Below are 26,408 nucleotides of genomic sequence, written 5' to 3'. Positions count from 1 at the left end.
TGTCAGGAGTCTACCCTCAAAATTGAGGTCATCTCTCACTAATAGATCTGTGAATTATTAATATGTAAGTGAAAACTGAAGCTCTCTGAAAATACCTATTGAATTTAGCTACATGGAGCACATTAGTCTCATTTACTAGTTAGTGCTCTTTTGGTGGAGTGATGGGGCAGAAACTAGACTGGATTAATTAGTGAATGAAAGTTGTGAAAATGGAGACTGCAGGTGTAGACAACTCTTCTGCCAAATATGCCTGTGGCGGGGCAGAGAGATATATAGCACAATCTCTGTTGGAGGATGGGAGTTGAGAGAAGTAGTTTTTAAATGGAAGTCTTAAAGATGTTTAAAAACTGTTGGGAAATGATAATGGAGGAAGTGAAAAAAAGTAAGAAAGAATAGGTATCCCTGTTCACAAATTTTGAAAAGGAAGGGATGGGAATGATCCATCACATTACAGAAAGTTTAACTCTACATTTTTATTATATCAGAATAGAGTGAAAAGGATACGTATGGCTTGATATATTTGACATCAGGAAGATGTGGAAGTTTTCTGAAGGCTTTGTTTATTTTCTCATGTGAAAGTTAAGGTTACTCTATGAGAGTAGGGGAGGTGATGGGAGTATAGGTGAAGCTGGTGGTTGTGAAAGTGGCAGCCACAATATTGAATCAGAAGTTGGAGGAGAGTGGAGAAGATTGAAATACTAGTTTTGGAGAAATGGAGAAAGATTGACCAGAGGGATATATGTAGTATTTTTGTCAGTTTCAAGGGCCTATTTAAGCATTTATGTGGTTTGCTACAATTGTCTCAAGTTGTTCACAAATTACTACAAGTGTTTCAAACTTCTCCTCACCTCCAACTCTATTGTAAAATTCTTCTGTTTCTTCTTGGTGTCTAAGACAGTGTTGAGAAAACACGTAAGAAATATTTTTGGATTGATAAACTAGAGTATTCAATGAAACAGAATACCTTAGTTCTCAACATTTCCAGATAGTTTACTATAACATGTTTGTAAAAGGTAAATAATCTAGATGTCTCTCCCAAATCCTGATTTTAATAAAAGTCTTCCATTAAAAAAGAAGTTAAAAAGTATTTGGTTTGAAGTTTAAAAGAAAAACAATAGCCAAAAGACCTTATCCCATAAAAGATAGAAAACAGCTTCAACTCTCAAATTTTATTTTGAGGTTAATAAATGTTCTCATTTTTTAAGTTTATAGATCTATTACCAATGGAATAAACATGCAAACTGGAGTGTTGAGTAGTGAGAAAGTGAAATAATTTTTTAGGAAGCAGCCCGTGAAATAAGACAGGAGGGCTGACTCCGGGCAGGATAAGGAGATTCCTGTCAAACTCCTTCTGTTTGTTTTAGTCCACAACTATATGTCTGGTTGCAATGAGCTTCTCTGAGACCCTGGTTCATTTCAGAGATGGATAAAACTGTGACCATTACCTGAAGATGGAAATCTCAGACTGTGAAGCATAGCAACCAGGAGGGAGTCCCAAGGAAATCACCGGTGACATTCAGAACCTTAGAAACAAAGCAATTTAGTAACCAAAACACAACCAGATGTGCTAAGGAGCCAAGGAAAGAGGGAACAACTCCAAGCAGAGTGGACATACTCTGGGTCAAGTTCAGCAGCGTTACAAGACTTATATTTTCTCACTCATATTTAGTGAATACTATGTTCCAGGAGCTACCAATTCTAAGATGGATAACAAATAGTCCCTGTCTTCAATGAAATGACTATATATACACACACACGTGTGTGTGTGTGTGTGTGTGTGTGTGTGTGTGTGTGTGTGTGTGTGTATTTAAAAACCCCTAGTGTGATAAATGCTAGGATAAGTCATGTGCCTTGGGAGCACAGAGGTTTGGGGGGTTTGGAGTTATGTTTAATTCCTGACGTCTTTGGGGCACTCTAGTGGAGCTGCTCATTTGGCAGCTGGACTTATAGGCCCAGGCAAGAGCAGACAACCTGAATGGCGCTATTGGTATGGAAATATGTAAAGATAGTCATGAAAATCATGAGATTGAAGAAAGTCATGGAGAAGCGCAGGAGAATGAGCATGGCAGTCTGGGGAGCATTGGTACTGAAAGGGGAACCAGAGAAGAGGAAGAAGAATGAAGGCAGGGGCAAACCAGGAAACAAGCGACACAAGTGGAGGGGAAGGAACTCCAAAGCACAGTGAATTTGGAACCAAGGAGATCATTGATGACATTCACCAGGCCAGCTTAAGGCAATGCTGGGAAGAAGCCAAGTTACTCTGGTTGAGAAATCATGCAGTTGAGGAAGAAAGGAGAGCAAAGGTAAATATTTTCGTGGAGTCATAAAGAAAGATGTAGCAACCTTTGCATTTGAAGGGCGTGCTTGAACACCCACTTGCTGGAGGCTACTACAGTATTCATTCTAAGCTCTATTTCAAGGCCTTGAGACCTTTTCCCTCACTTAACATGACTTGTGATCAAACCCTGAGAAAACAGGAGAAAGTGTGAAGCGAATGGCCACTTAGCAGCAGTTTTCATGTGCAAGGTCCTTTAGAGATATTATTTCATTTCACTCCCACAAAAACCTTTTAATAAAGTTAACATTTTTAGTTTGCAATTCAAAGTAATGGTAAAAATGAGGTGTCAGTTAAGTAGCATTGCCTACTAAGCTCAGTTGTGATCACTTTGATTATCTAGTGCCAGGAAACCTTTTCATTTCTCTTGCTCGTGGATCTTCCAGGGTTTGAAAAGTATAAAAACTGCTTTTAGGGTCTATTCCACCTTCTCTTGTAAGGCTGTGTCACAGGGTCATTCAGGCAGGGTGACCTGCTGCTGGGGCTTGGCGCTCATCACTTTGCTGGTCCCTCTTCTGACAGTCCCAGGGACATCCTCAATCCTCAATCTACCATTTCTTTCAACTTCTTTTTTCTTTTTTTTCTTTTTTTATCATAAACTGAAAAGATCTTATTGCATCTAAAGACTGTATCCAATCCTATGATGACTTTTTTCCAACTGGAAAGATGTACCAGCTTTTCATATTCCCATTTTATATGAGGTTGGACACTGTGAAATGGCAGTGGTTGGAGGGCAGAGAAATGGAATGCCAGCAATTCTATGTAGGCTTTTGGTGATCACTTGAGCTTTGGAGGAAGTGATGAGAATATTGACTCTCGGTGCTTTACCATTTATGCAGTTTATGTGTAGTTTAGTTCTATTAAAATTTTATGGTATTATATATTCGTAAAAGCTGCTGATTATTTTAGTGTCTAGGTCCTAGATGCTAGAACATGTACTAGTTTTGATAAAAACAGGACTAAAAATGGTGTAGAATACTGAGGAAACTATTTCAACCTCCATATCACTTAGCAGGTACATATTTTAGAAGCTGAGTTTTTATAGCATAGTCTTTAAAAAAATGAAAGTATCAAAAACTGGTGTTTGCAGCCCCGTGAACAGCTGTAAGCACTTTAATCAGGGCTCTGTGTGGCTGAATAATGTACCTTTTACAAATTCAGATCAGGGGCTAAACATTTACCCATTTTCAATTTCTCAAGCAACATGTGAACAAAAGCCATATTTACTTTAAGTATCAAGCTGTGTGTTCTAGTTGAAAAAAAATATTAAGAGTAAATCACATAGACTAAATGTCTACTTTTCATTTGGTTAACGAATTCATTTAAATACAGTCTTAGTTCTTAGAGGTGTAGACACTTCAATAAGAAAGCCAATCCCTCTGTTACATTCTAAAATTGAACTACTAGATTAAATAGTTCACCAACCACTTACAGAATGCAAATGCTACCTTCTATGATACTGGTGTAGAACAAAAGAACCTCACAGTGGAAGATATCAAATTTAAATCCTGTCTCTTTGTGCTTTGAAAAGTCTAGAAAACAACTTCCATATAATGTTTAATGTAAATATTATTTATACTTTAAAAAGATACGCTTTAATTTCAATCCATTTGTCCTAACTATAATCTCTGGCTCCATTATAAATATACCTAATATACTTCCAACTGACAATCCATCTAATCTTTAAAATAATATTATATTCTTTCTGTGTTCAGCTTTATTATATGATTTTGATGTGTAGTGTTATTTTTTAGAACCAAACAATATCCTTCCTTCCCTTCTCATGTTTCCCGTCTCATGCTATGTGATAGTGATATTTGTGTGCAAAAAAAAAAGTCCCAAGTTTGTTTTGTGATGTTTGATGATAGATATACATTATATAATTATATATGTATATATATACACACATATAGAGAAATAATTTGCATAATAATTGATTTTTATAATCACAAATATCTTTATTTAGGGAAAATAATATTGAATTTAGAAGAAAAGAAATGGACAGAAATATTTGCCCCAAATGCCAAAGTGAAGTATTTAAGAAATTTTTTCTTATTAAGAAATTCAGAGAAAAAATAAACTGAGCTGGAAAGAGGACTGTCAAATTGGCTGTGAAAGTGGTCATTTGTTAAAAATAGAACAAACCATTTCCATCAGAAGAAGAAAGTGATTGCAGTTGTAGGGAAATTCACAAGTATTTCGAGGACAGGACTATAAAAGTGTTTGTATCTAGTCTCAGTCTAGAAAGTAACTGAGCTAAGTGAAGACTGAAGGATTCTAAGCTATCAGAGAATGTGATCTTCCTAATGATTTGGAAATGGAGTTTTTACCAGAATTTTAAGTCCTTAGTAAATTATCAATATTGAGAAGCCTTGGTGATGGGCACTGTTAGTTGAAACATTTCATGGAGGAGACAAAACAGGGTGAAAGAGGAAAGATTTCAAAGGCATAAAAGGAGAAACAGGGAGGTCAGGCCTTGGCTTTCCCATCTGTGACCTTATCGTAGAATGGTCTAGTCAGAGAATATGAGAGCTGGAAGTGACCCTGAGAACCTCTGCTTCTACTGCCTCATTTTTAGGTAACAAAATTGAGCCTCAGAGACTGAGATTTGAACTGAGAGAACTTGTTTCCAATCTCAGGGATAATTAACTATCTAATGTCACCTAATATGTCTCCTTAGCTATTGCTAAGGTATTATTATAATAAAAGTGATGCAGCAAGTACATGTAAATACATAAAAATGAGCAGCAGCGGCAGCAGCAGCAGCATTACTATTTTTACTGAGCAGCTTGAAGAGGAAAATCTGGCATCTATCCCAGAAATAAAACACTCCAGTAATCCCCTAGAAGCCTGAGGACCAGATTCTAGATCAAACGTCAAAACTGGCTTAAATCCAGTTTATGACCTTCAACTTTCAAGGTGGAAAATGATTATTGACCTTTCCCAATGAGGGTGTATTGATGGAGCATAATTTTTTTACCCCCTCCATTGCATGTGGCATGGATAATCAGGGCTACACTCTTTGTAAGCAAGAGGCCACAATAGGAAGAGAGGTCAGAAACCCTGAATCTTTGAATTTCCTGAGTTACCCTTCTCTGAGGCATGGTCACTGGCACAGTGCCCAGGGGAGACCACTAGTGAACATCTTAATAGCGCTCTTGTCAGCAGTGGTACCCAGTGCCCAGCTCCCAGGAACTAACCCAGTTAGGAGTGTCCACTCACTGTTCCTGGTGACAGGACCATCCAGCAGCTCTCCATTTGCCAGGTACAGCTCCTGAGTGGAGGCTCCTCTGCCTGTCTTCCAAGTTCCAGCTCCAGTTCTCTGTTACTGTATCTGGAAGCACCTCATATCACAGTTCCTGCTTTGTCACAATGTTTTCTAACCTGTGGACTTTAGATTGATGAGAAGCCATTGAATTACATCAAGAACATGTGAATCAATGTCTACATTAAGTATGTCTGTAATCCAAATAAAAATTTGAATTAATAGGGTTGTGTTACTCTGTTTCCCCTAAAATAAGACCTAGTGCATTTTTTTTTCAAGCTTAGAAATATAAGGCCTCCCCGGAAAATAAGACCTAGTGCATCTTTAGGAGCAAAAATTAATATAAGACACTGTCTTATTTTGGGGGAAACAGGGTATGTATATCCTACACGGTGCCAAACCTATCGCATACAGCATCTCATTTAATCTTCACAGAAAAGTTGTGAAGTAGAGACAGTAATCACTTCCATTTTACAGATGCGAAAGCAGCCTCAGAGAGGTTAAGTTGCTCAAGATCACAAAGCTGGCAAATGGAGAAACTGGTGAAAAGCAGCCCTTTAATCTCAAAGTCTACAGTCTTAATCATGACAATAAGTATGTCTCTCACATACATGTAATTACCTTTTTGAAACAAGTGTTTATATGTGTTTTAATTTAAAACTTATGCATAATTTAAAAGTATTATATAATTTAGAGTAGATTTTTGTTATATTGTCTTTTGAATTTTTTTTTACACTAAAAGTACCTCAGCTATTATATGCTTGGTACACAATATGTTATTTTTAAAGAACTTTATCAAGAATCTTGCTCAAATCTTTTTAAAAATATGATAAAAATATGATTGGTAAGTTGGTGGAACATCTATCTCTCTTGTACCTGCTCCATTAGCAATATCCTGCTGTATCTTTTTTTTATTTTTTTTTCCTGCTATATCTTAAGCAGGGACCCACCACTGACTAAAATGAGCACGGAGATACCTCTCAATAAAGACTTTGAGTTACATTAAAACACACCTGACACAAATTGAAATAAGTAAAATAATGTGAAATTATTTTAATTAGCTGGCTAGGATTCATTTTTCTGTTCACATTTATTTGGTTGATTGGAGACATTGAGTAAGGAACTAGAGATACAGCCTTCAAGCAAAACACAGTGTATAGAAAAGCAATAGACTTTTGTGTATTGAATTTGTATCCTGTGACTTGACTATACTGGTTTATTGTTTCTAACAGTATTTTGGTGGAGTCTTTGGGGTTTTCTATGTACAGGATCATGTCATTGTCCGAAAGTGACACCTTTACTTCTTCTTTCCCGATATGGATGTCTTTTATTTCTTTCTCTTGCCTGATTGCTCTGGCTAAAACTTCCAGAACTATGTTAAATAAGAGTGAAGAGAGTGGGCAACCTTGTTTAGTTCCTGATTTTAAAGGAAAAGTCTTCATTTTTTTTCACCATAGAGTATGATATTAGCTGATGGTTTGTCATTTATGGCCTTTATTGTGTTGAGGTGCTTTCCTTCCATTCTGATTTTATTGAGTGTTTTAAACATAAAAGGAAGTTGTAGCTTATCAAATGCCTTTTCTGCATACACCAATGATGAAATTTCAGAAAATGAACTTGAAAAAAACAATTATTTTTACAATTGCAACAACAAAAAATACCTAGGAATAAACTTAATAAAGGATGTGAAGGACCTATATACTGAAAATTACAAAGCATTATTAAATGAAAGAAATGGAAAAATATCCAATGAAATGGGAAAATATCTCATGTTCATGGATTGGAAGAATAAACATAGTTAAAATGAACACATTACCCAAAGCAATATACAAATTCAATGCAATCTTTATTAAAACCCCAATGTCATTTTTAAAGAAATAGAACAAAAAATTACCAGGTTTGTATGGAGCTATAAAAAATTTTGAATAGCCAAAACAATCTGAGGAAAAAGAATGAAGCCAGAGATATCATACTACCTGACTTCAAATTATACTATAGAGCCAAAATGATCAAAATAGCATGATATTGGCAGTAAAACAGATCAAATAGACCAATGGAACAGAATTGAGAGCAGAGAAATAAAACCACATATATATGGACAAATAACCTTCTACAAAAGAACCAAAAACACACAATGGAGAAAAGAAAGCCTCTTCAATAAATGGTGCTATAAAAACTGGAAAGCCACATGCAAAAGAATGAAACTTGACTACAGTTTGTCCTCATGCACAAAAGTTAATTCAAAATTGATCAAAGACCTAAATATGAGATCTGAAACAGACCCTGGCCGGTTGGCTCAGCGGTAGAGCGTAGGCCTGGCGTGCAGGGGACCGGGGTTGGATTCCCGGCCAGGGCACATAGGAGAAGCGCCCATTTGCTTTTCCACCCCCCCTCCTTCCTCTCTGTCTCTCTCTTCCCCTCCCGCAACCAAGGCTCCATTGGAGCAAAGATGGCCCGGGCGGTGGGGATGGCTCCTTGGCCTCTGCCCCAGGCGCTAGAGTGGCTCTGGTCGCAGCAGAGCGACGCCACAGAGGGGCAGAGCATCGCCCCCTGGTGGGCAGAGCGTCGCCCCTGGTGGGCATGCCGGGTGGATCCCAGTCGGGCGCATGCGGGAGTCTGTCTGACTGTCTCTCCCCGTTTCCAGCTTCAGAAAAATACAAAAAAAAAAAAAAAAAAAAGATCTGAAACAATAAGTTACATAGTAGAAAACATAGGTACTAAGCTCATGGACCTTCAACATAGAGAACAGTTTATGAATTTGACCCAAAGGCAAAGGAAGTCAAGGAAAGAATGAATGAATGGAACTATATCAAACTAAAAAGCTTCTTTACAGCAAAAGAAACTGACAACAAAACAAGTAGGCAGCCAACTAAATTGGAGATGATATTCACAAACAACAGCTTTGATAAGGGGTTAATATCCAAAATATACAAAGAACTCATGAACATACTAGCAAACAATCTAATTAAAAAATGGGGAGAAGACCTGAACAGACACTTCTCCCAAGAGGACATACAAATGGCCTACAGATATATGAAAAGATGCTCATCTTTGCTAGCTATTCGAGAAATGCAAATCAAAAATACCACCTCACACCTGTTAGTTTGGCTGTTATCAACAAGACACATAACAAGTGTTGGAGAGGCTGTGGAGAAAAAGGAACCCTCATTCTCTGCTGGTGGGAATGCAAATTAGTACAACCATTATGGAAGAAAGTATAGTGATTCCTCAAAAAATTAAGAATAGAACTACCATATGACCCAACAATCCCTCTACTGGGTATATACCCCCCAAATTGAAAAATATGGTACTTAAAGGAACATGCATCCACATGTTCATTGCAGCAGTATTCACAGTGGTCAAGACAGGGAAACAACCAAAGTGTCCCTCAGTAGAGGATTGGATAAAGATGTGGTACGTATATACATGGAATACTACTCAGCCATAAGAAATGATGATGTGTAGTGTCAACCTTGATGGATCTTGAAAGCATTATACTGAGTAAAATAAGTAAATCAGAAGAAGCTAAGAACTGTATGATTTCACACATAGGTGGGATATAAAACTGAGAATCATGGACATAGGTAAAAGTGAAGTGGTTACCAGGAGAAGGAGGATGTAGGGGAGGGGGCATGGGGGAAAGGGTGTAAAGTGGGACAAATATAAGGTGACAGAAAATGCTTTGACTTTGGGTGATGGGTATACAGCATAATCAATAGTTCAAATGCCATAGAAATGTCTACCTGAAACCTATGCACTTATTGATCAATGTCACCCTGTTAATGTTAATTTTCTAAATAAAAAATTTTAAATTTATTAATGAGAAAATATTAAATAATACCTGGCAAAAAACAATAAAACTATTATTTAAGAAAAGGAAAAAAAAAGAAATGGTCATGGCCAATTATAAGATAATGTGACACCTGACTAGTTATTGTGCCTATTAAAACTCTTTCCTTCTTTGTTCTTTATATTTATATTTTATATACACTCATTTAAAAGGAATTTTCTCAGCAAATATGAATATAAAAAAATAGAGGTGAGTTAGAATTCCAATCTAAGGAATCATCAGGTCCTGTCTTGCCTGCTCCCCAGATTTCTGAAATTTCACTTGCCATGGGTCACTCTACAAGGATGTTAGGTACTGTACCTGCTAGCTACATCTTTAAATCCAATGTGGCACCCTACTGTATCAGTGTTCTGCTCAGGCACAAACTGGGATTGGACTATAGGGAAAGTTCTCAAAGAGCTTTACTTCTGCTTTTGATTCTAAAGAAAAATTCTGACACATAGATATTTAGGAAATTCTATTTCAGATTTTCAGATTAGAATCAAGAGCAAGCTTAGATGGGAGGAACTTAAGGAGCTTTTGTCCGTATGGAAATCAACCTTAAGACAGCTTTGCTTCTATCCCCAGAGATATGTCTCACATCTAAACATTGGACTTGCCACTGTCCCTGGGCATGAAGCCCATTGTGAATAATCTGCCAAAGATAGCAAACTTATAAAACCAGAGCTCTTCTTGGCTGTGTAGGACACTTCTTTCCCGGAGTCTGCATTTCTATCCCCAATGCCTTGGCAGTGTGGAAGCCCTGCTATCTGCCGGCACACTTGCTTGGTGCTGTCTGCTCAAGTCACCTGTCTGAGCTTCTCGTAATTAGGCTCTGTTTACCTGTTAGGGTTCCTGATTAATACTCCTGATGCTTGGCTTATCTTATCTTTACTCTGTCCATTGATAACCATTTTTAATTAATTCCACAAATATTTTTTCAGTGCCAGGCATTATTCTGGGACAAGGAAATACAACAGTGAACAAAACAAAACAAAACAAAAGCCTGCTATCATGGAGCATTGCATTCTAATAGACACCAAAGACTGGTGAACTACCCCCCTCCCTGCCATCTGACACACCTGGATACTTTTTCCTACACCTGAAAATCCTATTTCCAGTCCTAATTCTGCCCAGCCTGTTCTCCCACTGCAGTGAGGGAACCCTCCTCTTACCAGATAAAGAGTGTTATATGCAGAATGGACACATGATCAAGAGCAAGTACATAGGGGTAACATAAGCCTAGATATCAAAATGAGCTGAAGTTTGCAAAAAGGCAGGGAACAAGAAAACACAACTTTTAAAGTTTGATTAAAAAAGAAGAACGAAGATGCAACAATCCCATTAGGTGAAGTCTGGTCTGCAGTGACTTATTGTTGAAAGATTACTTTGGAAAAACCATGTTATTGTAGGTCAGTTTTACTTCTGTCTTTTTATTGAGGAGAATAAGGAGCAGAGAGAGGAAGAGGAGTCACACATTAGCAAGAGAAAGTGAAGCCCACAGTGGAAACTTGGTTACTTTAAATAGTCTCCCAATTCTAATAAATTGCCCTCAATATTCTGTGAAAAATGTGGAAATTGCATTGCTGATCCAATCTGTAAAGAAGTAGAACTATAAAGATGGTAGAAGTGCCGGTTTACCGGCAATGGGTAAGTACTGTTCCCATCTTCAAAAAGCAGAAGAAAGAAAATTTTGCATTATGAATACTAGTGACTTGATGTTGAAATTTTTAGATGTAGAATTATTTATTAATAGACAAGGCCAATAGACCTATTTTTTCTTGAATGTATCCACAGTGTGGTCAATGCCACAGTGGTCTTGGTGTGCTGACTTTGGTCATGAAGGCCCAGAAGTGGCACCTGAATCTTCTTCAATTGCTCTGGGTCTTTACAGAACTTGTTGTTAAGACCAGTGACCAGACCTGGATATAATTTCCATCTTCCACATCATTCTACCTGCTCCAGAACCAGTCTTTGACATTGACTTGACTTGGATTCTCACAAGCTCCACTTCATCCTTAGTGACCTCTCTTTGCGAATCAGTGTCCATCTTAATACCACATAAGCATATCTTTGTTTCACACCCTTAAGAAAAACCATGACAAAGGTTATTTTCTGCAATCCATTGATGGTGTTTAGTGCTCGCAAACTGTGCTGGAACTTTTGGAGGTTCGTTAGAGATATGGCAGTGGCATGTAGGCCTTCTGTGAGAGAAAGAGGTTGGAATCTTTAAATGTTGGTTGAGGGCCCTGGCCGGTTGGCTCAGTGGTAGAGCGTCAGCCGGCATGCAGGAGTCCCGAGTTTGATTCCCAGCCAGGGCACACAGGAGAAGTGCCCATCTGCTTCTCCACTCCTCCCTCTCTTCTTCCTCTCTGTTTCTCTCTTCCCCTCCCTCAGCCAAGGCTCCATTGGAGCAAAGTTGGCCCGGGCGCTGAGGATGGCTCTGTGGCCTCTGCCTCAGGCGCTAGAATGGCTCTGGTTGCAACAGAGTGACGCCCCAGATGGGCAGAGCATTGCCTCCTGGTGGGCATGCCAGGTGGATCCCGGTTGGGCACATGCGGGAGTCTGTCTGACTGCCTCCCCATTTTCAACTTCAGAAAAATACAAAAAAAAAAAAAGTTAGTTGAGATGCCTCTAGGTCAAGAGAGGGCAAACTGTGGTTCATAGGCCGTAGCTGGATTGTTGCTTATTTTTATAAAGTTTTATTGCAACAAAGTCATGCCCATTTGTTTATGACTACTTTTGTGCTACAATAGCATTTTTGAGAAGTTGCCCCAAAGAACATACGACCCTTACAAAACCCTATTTTTACAAAATGTAAAATGTGCTATGTTTACCACGTGGAATTTTATAGAAAAAGTTTGCTGATCCCTGCTCTGGATAAAGAAGCTCTTAGCACTAGGACTTGAGTTTGCTAAAAATGGTTATGTCCAATGAACTTATTACACACACATATATACATATTTGCCATTTGGGGGGTCAGGTTTATAGATATATAGATATATAGATATATATAGATATATAGATCAGTAAAATGTTTTTTGTTTTTTTTCATTTAGCACTGGGTCTTCACTAAAAATTCAATCACTATTTCTTGAGTCCGTATGTCAAGCACTGGGAATGTAAAGATGAATAATTGGTAGATGAGACACACAGACAACAGGGGATAATTCCTCCCAGAAGTAGTATTGCCTTTGAGAGGAGTATGTCCAGAATGGTGAAAGAGCTTTCAGGGGGGCAGTTTACCACCTACAAGAAAAGATACAGGCTGAGTACTGAAGAATGAGTGGGAACTAGCTCCTTGATAAAGCAAGGTACTCCAAGCAGGGAGATCTGCTTCAGCAGGGGTGCAGCACCCAAGGTAACATGCTTGGTGGGAAAACAAACACTAGTGTGATATTATTATAAGAGGAAAGGTGGGAATGGCAGGAGATGCAGGTTGAAGCCAGATTCAAAGAAGCAATTTTTTGCCAACCTGATGAGTTTGGACTTTATTATAGAGGCAAAGAAAAATTATTAAAACATTTTAATTGCTGGAATAAAATGGTCAGATTTACAAATTAGATGAGTCCCTTTGACAATGGGGTAAGTCAAATAAGAGCCCAGGAGTCTGACTTGAGGATTATTGTTAGAATTCAACCAAGAAGAGGTTAGTGTCTAGAATAAGGTGGTGATGTTATGGGTTGAAAGGAGGAGCAGATTAGAGAAATATAGCATGCATAGTAAGTATAATTTAGTGACATTTGATTTAGAGATGGAAGAGTATGATAAATCAAGAATAACTCATAGGTTTTTGGCAGGGTACCTAGATGAATGATGCTATCAGTAGCTGATAAGAGAGAAATTAGAAGGAGAATTGGGTTTGGGCATAGGAGAGATGCTCAATTAAGTTCTAAATTGGTCATCAATTACTGTTGTAACTGCATTGCAGTTCAATTTCTTTCTTGATCCCAACCCCTACCTCTCACTTTCTTAAAGATGTTTCTAGCAGCACAGCCTAAAGGACGTTGGCATACATATTTCTATTTCAGAGTCTATCCTGGGAACCTGACCTAAAACAGAAGCAAGCTGCATTTTATATACTAATCCATTTAGTTAACATTTCTGTATCTACACTTTTAAGTGAGATGTGTCTAGCATTAAGTATCATCAGGCATTGGAATAAAATTAACCTGACTTCATATAATTTATCCCCTTGTTTCCCATGGCCTGGAAATATATGAACACATTGAAATCATCTATTGCTTAAAAATTAAACCCATCTGGTCTTTGTGAGTTATTATTTGATAGATTTCTTATTCATTAGTTTGACATTTTCTGTATTGATTGGCATTTTAAATAATTTGTGGTAAAATTGGTTTTGTTATACATCATTTCACTTAAAATCACAGTTTCCAAGAACCTATTGATGAGATTGAGGGTTTATTGTAATTATTTGGAGCTGAGTAGCTGCTGCCTCACTAAGAGCAGGCCTGGGCTCTCCAGACCTCAGTTCACTTATTTACATTTTCAGAAAAGCTCCCATAGATGCTTGGGTCAGCCACTCCTATTATAGACCAATGGATCAGGTTCTAGGAAGGGGAAAAGGAAGGTGGTAAAACATAAAATTGTGTCATGTAAGGAGTACTTTTAAATATCTGGGATGTTAGATACAAGAGAAAACTTAGGAGGGTTTGTCACATTCTTGGAGCATTGTCCGGTGGAATTCACTTACTGGGTAGTAGGTCTGGAAACAGATCTGAACTCCATATCCCACTTTTATACTAAACAGAACTGTCTGAAGAGAAAGGTTATACCTTTAGAGATGTTAACTTCTATATCGTGCAGATGTGTTGAGCTACATTTCTGACACCTCCGTGGGGCATAAGGGAGGCTTGGGATGGGCAAAGGGACGGAAAGTCAGCCAGCCTTGGAGTTGAGTGTGGGACCTGGTGTCATTTGGCCAGAGGCCTTGGTGTCTGGAACCAAGGGGCATTTTCTGAAAACTACTTCTTAATTAAATGTCGGATCACAACTGAAGGGTCAGTTTGAATTCAAATTGCCAATCCAAAGAAAGTTAGGCAGGGGAAATGGGGTGGAGATTGGGGAGAGCAGCTTGGAGCTGATAGTGGTGGGAGTGTGATCGGATCAGTTCCTGAGTATGAGGGAGAGAAGAGAAAGAGAAAGAGAAAGAGAAAGAGAAAGAGAAAGAGAAAGAGAAAGAGAAAGAGAAAAAGAGAAAGAGGTGAACTCTGGTTTTTGCATCTTGGGCACCAATGGGCCTGGATGGCTAAAGGGCCAGTGAGCCCTGAAGTGGAATGTGGGGGATTCCTAAGCATAATGTGCGACATATCCTTTTACTGTGCTTCCCAGCATTTGAATATTTGATTCCAGCTTTGGTAATTGCCACACCTGACAACCAGAAATAATTTGAATAAATCTTGCCTTTTCTGATTATAAATTTGTGTTTTGGGATGAAATTTGAGCATTTGACTATCTTCAGACATTTATAAACTTTCTGACTTGTATGAAGAATAAGGTTAAGAATGAATTGGCATCTGCTAGTAAACTAATTTCAAAATTGACGAATTTATGTGACATAAGAGTTTCTCTCGGATTGTAAAATACATTTTTGCTTAAAGAAAGATACAAAAGAAAACCACAAGGAAGAAAATTAAAACCACCTACCATTATATCACATAGTGATAGCATGCTACATAAATTGAATGTACTCTTCTCTTTCCCTGTGTGTATGTTTTTAATTAGCATAGGATAATATTTAATAAACTTTCATAACATTTTGCTTAAAATATCTCTTAACTTTTTCTACATAATTAAATAAGGTGGTACATAGAATGGTGGACAATGATATGCATTGTTCTGGAGTTAGACTGCTTGAGTCCTGAGTCCACTGTGTAACCTTTCTGTGTTTCAGTTTATTCATCTCTATAATATACACTTATGTAAATATATCATAATATATTGAAGTGATTTTATTTATCCTACAGCATTTATGTTGCTCCCAATTCTACCTTTTATTGCAGGCTTGATTTTTTAATACACTGACAAAAATTGCCTCAAAGTCATGTTAATAAATAATTACTACAATCAGGAGTGACGTCACGGAAATGGCGCCGTGAGCAGCGCGTCCGACAGATCTCCCCAAAATCACAACAAATTTATCAACTAGAAACAGGAAAATTTATCTTCGGAGCATTACGGAGTTCCACACAAACTGAAAGCAAAAGGACTGTTATCACTCGAATCTGAGAGACGAGGGTGTGGAGGAAGCTACCGCAGGGACGTTCATTCAAGCCGCGAGGAAGTGCGCCTGTGGTAAGTCATCCCGCACTCGGGAGCCGCGAGCAGCAGCCGCCGCCAGCCACCGCCGCGAGCCGCCGCGAGCAGCGCCCAGGTCGGTTGCAGAGCGAGCACCGCCCACACTCCGGAGCGGCGAGCAGCCGCTGGCGCGCGCCCGGTCTGGTTGCAGACCGAGCATTGCAGACCGAGCACCGCTAACGTTCCCAGCGGCCCGCGCACGGGGAGCGGGAGAGGCCCCAGGGCGGTATTCCCTACTTGGGAGATTCTCTCCGCGGGCGGGGCACCTCACCCAGCCATTCAAGCTAACAATCAAGCGTTGGGGGAGGGGCGCGCGCAGGCAGCCTGAAATACCTTCGGGAGCACAGCTGCGACCCAATTACTAAAATTAACTTAACCCGTGAAATCTGCGCACCCTCGGTTCTAATTGATAAGATCTCTCTCAGTTCAGCGACCCAAGACAAGAGGCGTGATATTTTTTAGTGCCTCTCGCTAAAGGGGCGGGGGCAACTTCTGATTGATAGAGCCTCCATATTCAGGGATAAACGCTAACAAGAAGGACTTGGCAGATAATAAGATCTATACCACACTAGTCGCAAGCAGAGACTAGTGCCTCTTCTTACCAGCCAAAACAGGCTACAAAGTGTGGAAAGCCTGGGTTGAGAGGTCCAACGGAATGCTAGGCGCTGAACAGTCACCTTGACAACAATTGACTCCCACCCCCGCCTGATTACACTGGAGGCCCTGACTGTCAGAGCCCTTCCCAAAGCCTTGCACTGAGTGGGGATAGAGTGGGGATTTCCCATCTCTTTGAGCCTCTTACTCCCCAGGCAGAAGCAGTGGCAGCCTTATAGCTGGATCACCAGGCTGCTAATTCAGGAAGGGGGGACTAGGAGAGAGAATCCACGAAAGCAAACTCTCTCATCGTTGGACCCTGCAAACGCCAACAAGCCTTGACTACCAGCAAGACTAAAGCCAATTATATGACATTGCCATAGAATCCCATCAACTGCAAATCCCTACCTAAATGTGACACAGGGGCAGAGCCTGGGGTACAGAGTCACCGACCAGGAAGAGGGAGAGAAAAGAAAAAGGAAGAAGTTAACATCTCAAAATCAAGAAAAATCCACAGACTTTACAACTTGTTCCACTAATTTTGTTGTTGTTGTTGTTGTTGTTTGTTTCTTCTATCTTATTGCCTTTATTTCCTCCACCTCGGTCCTTCTATTCTCTGCCCATCTTATGCTTCCCTTTTCTTGAACTACACTACCCATAAGTGTTACATTTTATTTCTCTTCTTCATCCTCACCCTCCTTTGGGGTTATACCCCAGGACACTTAACTCTCACTCTCTCCTCTTTTGTTTTTTTTTTTGTTTGTTTTTTTTTGGCTTTATTTTGTTTTTTTCTCTTCCTTTTTTATTTCTTCCTTCGTTTTTCTCTTTTTCTTATTTTTTCCTTTCTATTCATTTTTTCTTTTCTCGTTTTACTTTCCTCCCATTTAATCCTCAATCACGAACAAATTAGTTAATTTGGGACTCAAGGTTTTTTTTGGCTTTATTTTTCTTTTTCGCTTTTGTTTTTGTTTTTTTTCTTGTTAGTTTATTTTTGTGGCATTTTGGGTCCTCCCAACCCAAGGTCTCCATTGTATTTGGTCTTTGCTCCACTTAATACAACATATTTTTACTTATTATTTTTATTTTTTTCTTCTTTATTATTCCTTTTTTTGTCCTTTTTTCTGGTTCCCTCTTATCCCTCTCATTATATCTCTTAGTTGACCATCACCCGCAGGCAGATCAACTTATGCTTGTCTAAGATTTTCTTCCTTTTTTTTTTTTTTTTTTTTGCATTTAGTAGATCCCTACTCCCCCCCTTTTTTTTTTTTGCCCCCTTGAACTCTTCACCGCAAACCAGGCCCTCCATTATAGGCACGATATTTCCCTGAGGAGGGGAGAGGAGGGAAGGAGAAGAAAGAAAAAAAAAGGGGGAAATAATAAATTATTACTGCTTTTTTTTGTGGGGTGTTTTACCCTTTGTTTTTTTTTTGTTTTTTTTATACTTTTTACTCTTTATTAATTCTAATTAGTGCTATCAACAAGACCACCCTCAGATGCCAATAAGAAAGAGGAAATCGAATATTATGGATACAAAAGAAAGAGAGGTAACACTAATAGATGTGGAAAAATCTATGGAGAAAAGACTTAACATATTGGAAGCCTTGGAGCTAAATGACAGAGAATTTAAAATAGAAATCTTAAAAATACTCAGAGATATACAAGAAAACACAGAAAGGCAATATAGGGAGATCAGAAAACAACTCAATGAACACAAAGAATATATTACCAAGGAAATTGAAACTATAAAAACAAATCAAACAGAAATGAAAAACTCAATTCACGAGCTGAAAAACGAGGTAGCAAGCTTAGCTAGCAGAACAACCCAGATTGAAGATAGGATTAGTGAAATAGAAGACAAACAACTTGAGGCACAACAGAGAGAAGAAGAAAGAGACTCAAAAATAATAAAAAACAAGAAAGCCCTACAGGAATTATCTGACTCCATCAGAAAGAATAACATAAGAATAATAGGTATATCAGAGGGAGAAGAGAAAGAAAATGGAATGGAGAATATACTCAAACAAATAATAGACGAGAACTTCCCAAGCCTGTGGAAAAAACTAAAGCCTCAAATTCAAGAAGCAAACAGAACACCGAGTTTTCTTAACCCCAACAAACCCACTCCAAGGCACATCATAATAAAGATGACACAAACCAATGACAAAGAAAAAATTCTCAAGGCAGCCAGGGAAAAGAAGAGTACAACATATAAAGGAAGGCCTATTAGATTATCATCAGATTTCTCAGCAGAAACTCTACAAGCTAGAAGAGAGTGGACCCCAATATTTAAAGCCCTGAAAGAGAGGAACTTTCAGCCACGAATACTATACCCATCAAAGCTATCCTTCAAGTATGAAGGAGATATAAAAACATTCACAAATACAGAAAAGATGAGAGAATTTATCACGAGAAAGCCCCCACTCCAGGAAATACTAAAGGGGGTTTTCCAACCAGATTCAAAGAACAAAAGAAAACAACACCACAAGTAACAGCTCCACCAAGAACACAATAAAACCAAACTTAAACTGTGACAACAAAGGAAAAAAAAAGGGGGGAGAGAATGGAGATTAACAGTAGCAAAGGACGATGAAGTGCAGAAATACTTATAAGATAGGGTACTACAATGAATATGGTAGGTACCCTTTTCATTACTTAATGGTAACCACCCTAGAAAAAACCACCACAAAAACACATGACTTAAAAAAGGTAGCAACAGAAGAAAGAAGTATGGAACACAAACAAACAGAAACAAATGATAGAAAAACAAAAGAGAAGAATCAAACTAGATACAAAACTAACAGAAAGCAATTTATAAAATGGCAGTAGGGAACCCACAAGTGTCAATAATTACACTAAATGTAAATGGATTAAACTTACCAATAAAAAGACACAGAGTAGCAGAATGGATTAAAAAAGAAAATCCAACTATATGCTGCCTACAAGAAACACATCTAAGCAACAAGGATAAAAACAAATTCAAAGTGAAAGGCTGGAAAACAATACTCCAAGCAAACAACACCCAAAAAAAAGCAGGTGTAGCAATACTCATATCTGATAATGCTGACTACAAGACAGAAAAAGTACTCAGAGACAAAAATGGTCACTTCATAATGATTAAGGGGACACTGAATCAAGAAGACAACAATCCTTAATATATATGCACCAAACCAAGGAGCACCAAAATATATAAGACAGCTACTTATTGACCTTAAAACAAAAACTAACAAAAATACAATCATACTTGGAGACCTCAATACTCCGCTGACGGCTCTAGATCGGTCATCCAAACAGAGAATCAATAAAGATATTGTGGCCTTAAACGAAATACTAGAACACCTGGATATGATAGACATCTACAGGACACTTCATCCCAAAGCGACAGAGTATACATTTTTCTCTAGTGTACATGGAACATTCTCAAGAATTGACCATATGTTGGGCCACAAAGACAATATCAGCAAATTTAGAAAAATTGAAATTGTACCAAGCATATTTTCTGATCATAAAGCCTTGAAACTAGAATTCAACTGCAAAAAAGAGGGGGAAAACCCCACAAAAATGTGGAAACTAAACAACATACTTCTAAAAAATGAATGGGTCAAAGTAGAAATAAGCGCAGAGATCAAAAGATACATACAGACAAATGAAAATGAAAATACGACATATCAGAATCTCTGGGATGCAGCAAAAGCAGTAATAAGAGGAAAGTTCATATCACTTCAGGCCTATATGAACAAACAAGAGAGAGCCGAAGTAAACCACTTAACTTCACACCTTAAGGAACTAGAAAAAGAAGAACAAAGACAACCCAAAACCAGCCGAAGAAAGGAGATAATAAAAATCAGAGCAGAAATAAATGAAATAGAGAACAGAAAAACTATAGAAAAAATCAATAAAACAAGGAGCTGGTTCTTTGAAAAGATCAACAAAATTGACAAACCCTTGGCAAGACTCACCAAGGAAAAAAGGCACAGGACTCAAATAAATAAAATCTAAAATGAAAGAGGAGAGATCACCACAGACATCATAGATATACAAAGAATTATTGTAGAATACTATGAAAAATTATATGCCACCAAATACAACAATCTAGAAGAAATGGATAAATTCCTAGAACAATACAACCTTCCTAGACTGAGTCATGAAGAAGCAGAAAGCTTAAACAGACCAATCAGCAGGGAGGAAATAGAAAAAACTATTAAAAACCTCCCCAAAAATAAAAGTCCAGGCCCAGACGGTTATACTAGTGAATTCTATCAAACATTCAAAGAAGACTTGGTTCCTATTCTACTCAAAGTCTTCCAAAAAATTGAAGAAGAAGCAATACTTCCAAACACATTTTATGAGGCCAACATAACCCTCATACCAAAACCTGGCAAGGATGGCACAAAGAAAGAAAACTACAGAGCAATATCTCTAATGAATACAGATGCTAAAATTCTAAACAAAATACTGGCAAACCGAATACAACAACATATTAAAAAAATAATACATCATGATCAAGTGGGATTCATCCCAGAATCTCAAGGATGGTTCAACATACGCAAAACGGTTAACGTAATACACCATATCAACAAAACAAAGAACAAAAACCACATGATCTTATCAATAGATGCAGAAAAGGCTTTTGATAAAATACAACACAATTTTATGTTTAAGACTCTCAACAAAATGGGTATAGAAGGAAAATATCTCAACATGATAAAGGCCATATATGATAAACCATCAGCTAACATCATTTTAAATGGCATAAAACTGAGGACTTTCTACCTTAAATCAGGAACAAGACAGGGTTGTCCACTCTCTCCACTCTTATTTAACGTGGTGCTAGAAGTTCTGGCCAGAGCAATCAGACAAGACAAAGAAATAAAAGGCATCCATATCGGAAAAGAAGAAGTAAAGGTATCACTTTTTGCTGATGATATGATCCTATACATCGAAAACCCAAAGGACTCCACAAAAAGATTATTAGAAACAATAAACCAATACAGTAAGGTTGCAGGATACAAAATTAACATACAGAAGTCCATAGCCTTTCTCTATGCCAACAATGAAATATTAGAAAATGAACTCAAAAAAATAATCCCCTTCACGATTGCAACAAAAAAAATAAAATACCTAGGAATAAACATAACAAAGAATGTAAAGGACCTATATAATGAAAATTACAAAGCATTGTTAAGGGAAATCGAAAAAGATACAATGAGATGGAAAAATATTCCTTGTTCTTGGATAGGAAGAATAAATATAATCAAAATGGCCATATTACCCAAAGCAATATACAAATTTAATGCAATTCCCATCAAAATCCCTATGAGATTTTTTAAAGAAATGGAACAAAAAATCATCAGATTTATAGGGAACTATAAAAAACCCCGAATAGCCAAAACAATCCTAAGGAAAAAGAATGAAGCTGGGGGCATTACAATACCTGACTTTAAACTATATTATAGGGCCACAATAATCAAAACAGCATGGTATTGGCAGAAAAATAGACACTCAGACCAATGGAACAGAATAGAAAGCCCAGAAATAAAAACACATATATATGGTCAAATAATCTTTGATAAAGGGGCCAACAACACACAATGGAGAAAAGAAAGCCTCTTCAACAAATGGTGTTGGGAAAACTGGAAAGCCACATGCAAAAGAATGAAACTCGACTACAGCCTGTCCCCGTGTACTAAAATTAATTCAAAATGGATCAAAGACCTAAATATAAGACCTGAAACAATAAAGTACATAGAAGAAGACATAGGTACTAAACTCATGGACCTGGGTTTTAAAGAACATTTTATGAACTTGACTCCAATGGCAAGAGAAGTGAAGGCAAAGATAAATGAATGGGACTACATCAGAATAAAAAGTTTTTGCTCAGCAAGAGAAACTGATAACAAAATAAACAGAAAGCCAACTAAATGGGAAATGATATTTTCAAACAACAGCTCAGATAAGGGCCTAATTTCCAAAATTTACAAAGAACTCATAAAACTCAACAACAAACAAACAAACAATCCAATAAAAAAATAGGAAGAAGACATGAATAGACACTTCTCCCAGGAAGAGATACAAATGGCCAACAGATATATGAAAAGATGCTCAGCTTCATTAGTTATTAGGGAAATGCAAATCAAAACTACAATGAGATACCACCTCACCCCTGTTAGATTAGCTATTATCAACAAGACGGGTAATAGCAAATGTTGGAGAGGCTGTGGAGAAAAAGGAACCCTCATTCACTGTTGGTGGGAATGTAAAGTAGTACAACCATTATGGAGGAAAGTATGGTGGTTCCTCAAAAAACTGCAAATAGAACTACCTTATGACCCAGCAATCCCTCTACTGGGTATATACCCCAAAACCTCAGAAACATTGATACGTGAAGACACATGTAGCCCCATGTTCATTGCAGCACTGTTCACAGTGGCCAAGACATGGAAACAACCAAAAAGCCCTTCAATAGAAGACTGGATAAAGAAGATGTGGCACATATACACTATGGAATACTACTCAGCCATAAGAAATGATGACATCAGATCATTTACAGCAAAATGGTGGGATCTTGATAACATTATAAGGAGTGAAATAAGTAAATCAGAAAAAAACAAGAACTACATGATTCCATACATTGGTGGAACATAAAAATGAGACTAAGAGACATGGACAAGTGTGTGGTGGTTACCAGGGGTGGGGGGAGGGAGGACAGGGGGAGAGTTAGGGGGAGGGGGAGGGGCACAGAGAACTAGATAGAGGGTGGCGAAGGACAATCTGACTTTGGGCGAGGGGTATGCAACATAATTTAATGACAAGGTAACCTAGACATGTTTTCTTTGAATATATGTACCCTGATTTATTAATGTCATCCCATTACCATTAATAAAAATTTATTTAAAAAAAAATAATTACTAAGCCTATGTTTATAAGTATGTAGAATATAGAATTTGTAATATTTTTTTTCTAGATTAGAGAGCCCGGGTAATTCAGAACTCCCTCTGTATGAGTTAGTATCTAGCTCACTAATGCCAACTCATTCTTTAACATTAAGAGTAATGCTTTGTATTTGGTCAGCATGAAACATTACAAAACAAGCATTTTATCCAAAGAAAACTGTTAGAAGAAATTATTTTTCTAAAAAAAAGTGACACAAAAATCTTTAGTAGTATTTATAACTGATCTCAGTTATAAAGCCTAATAATAAGTGGACAATTAAAACTTATATAGAGAAATTTATAGACCAGGGCATCCCACAAAAGCAGAATATATAGTCTTTTCAAGTTGCAAACAGAACATTTGCAAAGGTAGATTATATTGTGGGCAATAAAAATGTTTCAATAAGTTTTAAAGTATTCATATCATACAATATGTCCTCTGAGCACAGTAGAATTAAATTAGAAATCACAAATAGAGATATGTAAAATCTACAGATAATTGCCTGACATCAATAATCTATAGTTTGAAGAAATCTAAAGGACATGAGAAAATATTTGGAACTGACTGAAAACAATAACATAACGTATCAAAATTTGTGGGATTTGAAGCAATATTTAAGAGGAAAATTTATAGAACCAAAAATAAAGATTTCAAATATGTAGGTGTAAAGGATCTAAAATTGGCAAAAAATTTTTTAAATAGAACAATGGTAGAAGTCTAATACTACCTGATTACACTCCAAATCTATAGTAATCAAAACTGGTATGGCACCAAAATTTGATCCATAAAATAAAAAATTGATAAATTAGACTTCATCACAATTAAAAACTTCTCTTCAAAAGGCACCATTAAGAAATTGAAAAGATAATCCACCAGCTGGGAGAAAATATTTGTAAATCATATTCCTGATAAAGGACCTGTGACCAGAACATATATGTGGAACTCTCAAAATTCGATAGCAAGAAAACAACAACCTAATAAAAAATAGATAAAAGATTTGAACATTCATTTTGCCAAAGAAGGTAAGTGATGGCTAATAAGCACCTAGAATAAACTTATACCTACCACAGATTTAGTCATTTTTTGCTTATTTATCTAAGATAAAAGAAACCATATATCCATATAAATGTGCATGAATATTCATAACAACTTTATTTGTAATCTCCAAAGTATTCATCAAGAGGTGATTGGATAAGCAAATTTTGGTTTGCACATACAGTGAACGAATATCCAGCAATAAAAAGGAATGAACATTGTTGAATATCCAAATAATTATGCTGATTGAAAATTCAGACAAAAAAGAGTACATACTGTATAATTCCATTTACATGAAATTATTAAAAATGAAAACTAATCCATAGTAATAGAAAGCAGATAAGTGGTTGCTTCAGAATGGACAGAGGTACAGAAAGAGGAATCAAGGTTAGAAAGTTGCAAGAGGAAACTTTTTCTTTTATCCCTTCTTTACCCTCTTCTACCTCCCCCCACTCCCCTTTCTCTCTGGTAATCACCATATTGTTGTCTGTGTCTATGAGTTTGAGATTTTATTTTGCTTAATCCCTTCACCTTTTTCACCCAGCTTCCCAACCTCTTCCCCTCTGACAGCTATCAGTCAGCTCTCTGGATCTATGAATTTGTTTCTATTTTGTTCATTCGTCAGTTTATTTTGTTCATTAGCTTCCACAATTTAAGTGAAATCATATGGTACTTTTCTTTCTCTGACTGGCTTATTTCACTCAGGTCTAACAGTGGTCTAATACTCTCTCAAATCTAATACTCTCTGTAAGGCCACTGGCCGCTGCTGTGGCCATGCAGGTTCTCGTTGGATTCAGGCAGATGGTAAAGGAAATGTGGAGCCAGAAAATGGTGGGCCATTACATTATTCAAGTCTCCTAATGGCAGGTGAGCTAACAGGCAGGGAAGATCACTGCCCTTTCACCCAGGGCCCCCAAAACCCCAACTCATTCTCCGGATTCTCCCGGACTCACAGGCCACCACTAGCCTCAGCAACCTCTCTCTCTCTCAATCTCTCTCTCTCTCTCTCTCTCTCTGCACTCTGCCGTCTCTGCAAAACAGGCTGGGGAAAAACCCCTTCTCAGGGAAACAATAACAAACAATGGCCCCTGCAATCCACAATTTGCAATCTGCTGCCCTGAGGACAAGCACCTGCAACCTTCCATAGACTATACACACAAAGTGCTGCCCCAATACAAAGCAAGCAAACCTAAAAAAAAAATTGTTTATCCAACACTCTCTCAGATCTAACTAACCATGCTATCACAAAAGGTAAGATTTTCTTCTTTTTATTGCCCAGTAGTATTCCATTGTGTAAATCTACCACAGCTTTTTATCTACTGATGGACACTTGGTCTGCTTCCAAATTATGGCTATTGTAAATAACACTGCAATAAATGTAGGGGTCCAAATATTTTTTTCAAATTCATGTTTCGTGTTTCTTAAAATATATTCCCATAAGTGGAGCCCCTGGGTCATAAAGCAGTTCCACTTTTAATTTTTTGAGGTAACTCCATCCTGCTTTCCACAGTGGCTGCACCAATATGCATTCCCACCAACAGTTCACAAAGATTCCCTTTTCTCCACATCCTCACCAGCACCTATTGTTTGTTGATTTATTGCTGACACACATTCTGACAGATGTGAGGTGATATCCCATTGTGGTTTTAATTTGCATTTCTCTGATGATTAGTGATCTTGAGCATCTTTTCATGTATCTGTTTGCCATCTCTATGTCCTCTTTGGAGAAGTGTCTATTCAGGTCCTTTGCCCATTTTTAATTGAATCATTTGTTAAGTTTTATAAGTTCTTTATAAATTTTGAATATTAACCCCTTTATCAGACATATCATTGGTGAATATATTCTCCCATTTAGTGAGTACTCTTTTCATTTGGTGTGAAAAAACTTTTTAGTTTGACATAGTCCAGTTTATTTTTTTATTTTGTTTCCCTTGCCCAAGGAGATATATCAGAAAAAAATATCCCTATGAGAAATGTTCAGTTTTATTGCCTATCTTTTCTAGTGTTTTTATGGTTTGGAGTCTAACATTTGGTCTTTAATTCATTTTGAGTTTATTCTTGTATATGGTGAAAGAAGGTGGTCTAGTTTCACTTTTTTTTTT

This window comes from Saccopteryx leptura, chromosome 1 (genome assembly GCF_036850995.1).
Source record: "Saccopteryx leptura isolate mSacLep1 chromosome 1, mSacLep1_pri_phased_curated, whole genome shotgun sequence".
NCBI lineage: Eukaryota > Metazoa > Chordata > Mammalia > Chiroptera > Emballonuridae > Saccopteryx > Saccopteryx leptura.
Note: the sequence above shows the minus strand (reverse complement) of the source record.